Here is a 6000-nt window from a genome sequence, read left to right as displayed (position 1 = left end):
AGGCAGTTCCTGGCCTGTTGATATGCAATTGTGCATGGAAATTACAGAGTTCTGAAGAAGCATTTGAAGTATTTTCATAGGTTTCTCAAGAGCTGTAGATCGAATTCATGTGCCTGTTATCTTAGCCTTTGTTTTTCGTTTGTTTGTTTTTCCATTTAAGAACAGGAACACTCTATAGGAAAGGTATATTGACTACGAATTAATGCAATTTCATGTTCTGAGGCAGTAGCCAGAGCAGATGCTGCGCATATATACAGTGAGAGATAATTCTTTCTCTGAAGAGCACTCAGTATAAATAACAAGTGATGATGATGTAAGTCTTAGTGAATCATCGTAGGAAATTGTTGACTTATACATGGGGAGGCCAGGCAAAGTGTATGCTTTCAATGTTCGCTTCCGTTGGGAAAAGTAGTCTTGGATTCATGTCTGCCAAAACACTGTCATTCATAATGTCTTCACAGTGCTTCAGTTCCAAGTGGCCCGGCATACTTTCCATTTTTTTCTGAAAGCATTCATTGATGACAGTGAAAGACAGATTCAACCAGAAAGGAAATAAATACCTGGTAGAATGAACTTTTGGGTGACTGTAAACTTGGAAGGGTTGTCTGACTGCAATTCAAATGTAATGATTAATTTTCATCCCCAATATAACGCATTTTTAATCATACACATGAAAGCGATGGTGAAATCTGCAGTAGCAGCAATAAGGAAGCAGCAACAATCTGCTGCACAGCCATACAGACAACATATTGATAACACAGCATGGAGGCAGTTTCTCCTTGCTTGGTAGCTACAACACATATCAGTGAGAATATTGTACATGTTTGCAGAGTGTTTCTTTCTCAGGGAGCCAGAAAATGTTCAGTCTGCATGTTGCATTATTATTACCTTTCTCATGCAAGAATCAGTGTAGAAGGAAGTGTAGGACGTTTGTGTCACCTTGCTTTCTCCTTCAGATTGTGCGCACTGCCCAAGGTGTTGTCTGCCCTAAGCTGGAGCTGTTGTCTGTGAAATAAATACTGGTGTGATACTCATGTTAACACAAGATGAGAGGTGGCAAATGTGTGGTTTGTAGCCACTTCAGTTCCAAAACTCAAGTTCATATACAAATAAAACAAACTGACTTTGTCTGTAGTTGCACATACGTTTTCCCAGCAGCAGTGCTAGTATAAACAGCTCCCATATCTCTATCACTGGCTTCTTTTCCATCTCCTTGCTAACCCCTCGTTTATGTTGGACCAACTGCATGTGTAGCCTGTGCTATGAGACAGATGAGGGAACTCATGCAGCTAAAAAACCCTTTACACTTTTTCTAAATTATTATTTTATTTTTAGCAAGGATTGTTGTCAAATGTGAGACTTTTCTATTAGTTGCATGGAGTCAGAGAATTCTGAGTTTCTCCTGAAGGGGAACATAGGTCTGTAATGTCTTCCATGTTACTACCATGCAGATAGTGTGAGTGTCACAATGTGAAGTGGCAATATAAAAATGCTGTGCTCATGCACCCTCAAAATTATGATAGAGAATTACAATGGGTTTGTAGACATCACTTAACAGTCCTTTTTATTTAAAAGTTTTTGTTTTTTTTTTCTATATTAGAGGCAGGTTATTATCTATCAGTCTTTACATAATTGATAAGACAAGTGGCTTTACTGAACGTAGAATTGTGGATTATCAATGATTATTGTCTGTGCTATGTCTGTGTAAATTATTATCTGTGCTATGGTGGTATAAAATGTTCTCATGCACTTTCTTTTTCCTGTGATTCACATTTTGGTGGTATGTTATATTTACTTTATTTTTTTTACTTTATTTTTTTATACCTTAAAACTGCTGGAACTGGAAAAACTCATAGTAGTTCTTGGAAAATTTGTCCCCCTTTCAATAGGAAATATTAGGATACTCACCCAAACTTCTTTGAATCACAGTGCAGTTTAGGGAATTAATTGTTACACTTGCAGAAGGTGGCTTCTCTTTAGACCTTCCTCCATGAACTTGCTATACTGTGCAACTGCAGTCAGCTACCCATTTCTGATGGTTCTTCAAGCCCTTAGTCACAACCCAAAATGTTTTGATTTGATCGTGCTCAGATGAATCTGGCTTTATTTGTCTTGCCAGTGGGTCACCACTTTTCATGTTCCAGACAGTGAAGGAAAAGGAAATGAATTAATGCTCCTGCAATTGACTGCTGTGAAAATAGTGTGTACCATACCATTTGTGTAGGCTGCTGAATAATATTTTCCTTGATGGTCAGTGGGGTGAGGGATCTTGTCAGTTCATAATGAGCTGGAAGCGCTGCCTCTGCTACTGCATTTGCAGTTGTAGTTGTGACTGAGAATGCAACATGGTTCACCCAGAGATGAACAGAGATGACAACTTTATATAGTTAGGAGTGTTTGTGCACATTATTGTATGAGATGTTCCACTGATGGGCAGGATATCAACGAAGCTTCATATGAAATATTCTTCTACAAGTAGATAAAGCCAATGAGTTGTGAAGACATGTAACCTTTCAGTAGCTGTGTCAATGAATAGCTAACGCCGGTACTTCCTGAGCTGATATTCTGAACTGTTTGCAGAGATGATTTGTGAGTATGTTTTTGAAAGCAGAGTAACAAACCTTGCAGCCTAAGGCATGCTCTCATTCTGTGATGAATATAAGTCATACAGAGTTCTTGTCAGCTATATATTGGGTTCAGATTGCTGTGGGAAGAAGACCCAGTATGCCTCTGTAGGGAACAGAGGTCAGACAGATGGGAAGTGAATGCTGCAGAATCCTGATGAGTCATTTTAAGTCCAATATCTAATTGATTCATGTAAGAATATAATAAATACTCCTATAACTTCCATCACAGTGATTACACATACTGCAAGAGTTGCTTAATGAGGCTTACCTAAGTCTCTGCCAACCCTACCATTCTGCAACAAAAGAAATAATGGAGTGTTGTAATAACTGAGCCTAAAGATGCCTGTTCTGTAAACACAGGAAACTTCTATGAACAGAGATTATTTCTTTCCACTGGAAAGGGCAGTGTAGGCCTCCATGTGTGCCTACTTACATGTATGTGTGCAAGGCTGTAAGGGAGGTGCATGTGTTCACCAGCAAACAACAAGTGCTTGTACTTGCAATGTGCAAGTAATTAAAGCTGCTGACGCTATCTTGATGTAATACACTGAAGAGTCTTTTATTTGGCAAAAGAGAAAATGTAAAGATTCTGGTGGAAACAAGGGTACTTTGATACATATGTCACATCTCACAACAACAATGAAAATAGGACCAGAAGAAGATATTTAGGTCAGGAAGCTGCACAAGCCTGTCTCTTAATGGATGCATATCAGAACCAAATAGCGAGAACAGAGGCTAGTTATGCCTACACTTATCCCTTAATAAGTCCATCATACCTAAGAGGATATCACATGTGTGACCCAATAAAAGATTTGGACATAATGGAAGAAAAAAAAAAAAGTCAGCTCAGGAGTAATGAAACTGATGGTGATAAAGAGACAAAAAAAAAAAAAAAGGCTTCGAAGAACTGTGTTAACTGTGTGTTGTCTTCCTTGCTGCAGGCTTATCAGAGAGGGCACTGCCTGTTTTAAAGGAGTTCATTGTGATTGTAGCTGGTGCCACTGTTTTTAGTTGGCAGAACGTCAGGAGCACTTGGTAGTCCCAGAGACCTGTCCTGATTCCCCGTGGAAGACCTGAGAAAATGGTTGCATTTGGTAAGTGGGCAGCAACAAGCAGCTGTGGGAAATATCCCCTCCAGCTCCCACAGCCGGTCCAGGAAGAGGATATTCAGCCACAGCCCAGCCAGCTGACCAACTGTTCTTTTAGTGAGTGTCATGCAAAGCTATCTCAGGCTGCTGGCTTTGTTGAGCCAAGGCTGTAGCAGCAGAACGCAGTGGCAAGCTGAGGAAGGATGCCCACAACCACAGCAATAATCAGCTTTCATCGAGAAGAGGTGGTCAGAGTGCCTCCAGGGAGCCCTGCTGGGGCCTGTGTGAACAAGGCAACAGCTACATAACTGTAGAGAAGTGCAGAGTATATCCTGCCTGGAGCCAGTCCCAGAATCTGTAATTCCAGCCCCATTTTTATTCTCAGAGGACAACAAATAGGATTAATCAGTACTTAGGAGCATAAGAGGGAAAGACTCCTGGGCCCCCTCCTCATTTACACAGCAGTCCAACAGAAGACATTGCTTGTTGACTTTTAGGGATTTAACCATGCTAATTTCCAGCCTGTTTCTGCTGCAATCAGATAACCCAATGCCTCAGCTAATTTAAAGCCTCCCGTGTTCCCGTAGGTTCCCTTTTCAGGATCCACACAGGCAAATGGAAGAGGGAGGAGTGGCCAACTTACCATTAAAGACATTGTCGGCTGCCAACTGGCAGAGCCAGAAAGTGATCCATTTTTGCTGATTATTCAGAAAGACCTGATGGTCTCCATGAATCTGGCTCTGTCATGGATGGCAGGAGTCACTGTACACAAAGCAGCGACCAGACTGCTCCCTAGGGATTTACAGTGTGAGTAATAGTGGGTTAATTTCTCTGGAAATTTCTGAAAGGGATGACTGTGTATCAATAAGTTGTTCCAGATGACTAAAATGAAGTGTTAGAAAAGCCTCGAGGGACTCATACAGTATTGTCAAGGAGACTCTTTCCCTCTGTTCATAAAGGTGACTTGCAATATAAAAAAAAAAAAAATGCTTTTGGCCTTTACTGCTAGTTTTATGAAGGAGAAAGAAGACCTGAAAGTGATTTGGTTTGGTTTAGCCTATCCCCATCAGGCACGAGTTTCTTTAATTTAGGAATATCTGCTACTTTTTTGTTGTTGTTGTTTCTCCCTGATTTACAGTGAAGTACAGGGACATGAGGTGTATTCTTTCTCAGCCTTTAATTGAAACTGAGAGTGGTGGGCTGGAGCTTGAGTAGTTTTTATGCCTTTGAGCTCTTTATGTAGCTATTGCTCAGATGTTTCAGTTGCATAGGTGTTAACCAAAATAAAGGATTAGATTACACAGCTTTCACAGTGATTTAATTAAATTGATGCAACCCCAATTTGGTTTTGTTAGATCAGCACAAAACCCCATGCATAGACAAGCCCAAAGCATTTTAGAGAACTCAAAGAAAACTTTCTTGCTTTCACTTTTTACTCCTGTTTTATTTCTTCGGTTCTTCTGGGACAGGACAAGGCTAATGGTTCACAAGTGATCACAGAGGCTTCTAGAAACTAGACTGTAAACAAAAACCAAGTTAAAAAAAAAAAAGAAAAAGAAGTAAAAAAAAAAGCTAGAAAACACTTATGATCTTAATTACTGCCTTCTTAGCCTTTCGGACAGAGTACTGACCCTATGGGAGAGAAAGCTGTGTCAAAAGTCCCAGAGGGGTCGGGATGTACTGTACACTAAGACATTGTGTCTGCTCAGGGACCTGGAAATCACTCTGCACTGCAGTGGTCATTCCTACCAGCCCTGAGGAACAGCTACCATCAGAAGATGCCTGGCAACAAAGCCAATGCAGGGACGAGTACTACAACTGTGTTTTAAATTGGTGCATCTTGCCAACGTGGCCTTTATTTCTCCACACCATCACAGAGACCCAGAAGTAAAGAGGACAGAAAATGAAAGCTGTAATTCTGTGACTTAGTTCTATCCTTTACAAGAAAGGGGTGACACTGCTTCAGAGTGGGAAGCAAAAGAGGTACGTGTTAAAATTTTAAGGCCTATAAGGGAAAGAAATGACTACACACATTTGTTCTAGGGCTACCCTGCATCTGCATTGTCCTGTCCTCTTTTTGTGTCAATTATCCTGTTTTATTTTCCAGGTGGAAAAAGAGAAATATGGCCATTTGGCCAAGATTTCCAGGCCTCTGGCCTGGGTAGTAGAGAATGGATAAATACCCATACTCAGGCCATCCCTTTTATTGCCCAGATGGTATGTGCTTGCGCAATAACTCAGCTGCAGCTCAGATACTCCTCCAGTGTGTCAGACTCACTACTGTA

At 40.7% G+C, this 6000-nt stretch overlaps 1 protein-coding gene across 6 annotated transcripts in view; it reads left to right on the top strand.

Moving 5' to 3' along the window:
- Nucleotides 1-6000, top strand: part of LOC308190443 (uncharacterized protein) — a 123859-nt gene that overhangs the window by 65597 nt on the left and 52262 nt on the right. For 2 of the 6 annotated variants that reach the window (XR_013947198.1, XR_013947199.1), the window contains exons 1-2: nucleotides 1-3721; nucleotides 5593-5698. The exon at nucleotides 1-3721 is cut by the window's left edge and continues 1073 nt beyond it. The exons of 3 other annotated variants lie outside the window; for them this stretch is intronic. The gene's annotated coding sequence lies outside the window, so the exon portion shown is untranslated. The remainder of the gene's footprint in view (nucleotides 3722-5592; nucleotides 5699-6000) is intronic. One more of the 6 variants, XR_013947197.1, reaches the window with a different exon arrangement.

This window comes from Anser brachyrhynchus (genome assembly GCF_964034855.1).
Source record: "Anser brachyrhynchus genome assembly, chromosome: 2".
In the NCBI taxonomy this organism is placed as follows: Eukaryota; Metazoa; Chordata; class Aves; order Anseriformes; family Anatidae; genus Anser; species Anser brachyrhynchus.
This window is presented reverse-complemented; position numbering and strand designations above follow the sequence as displayed.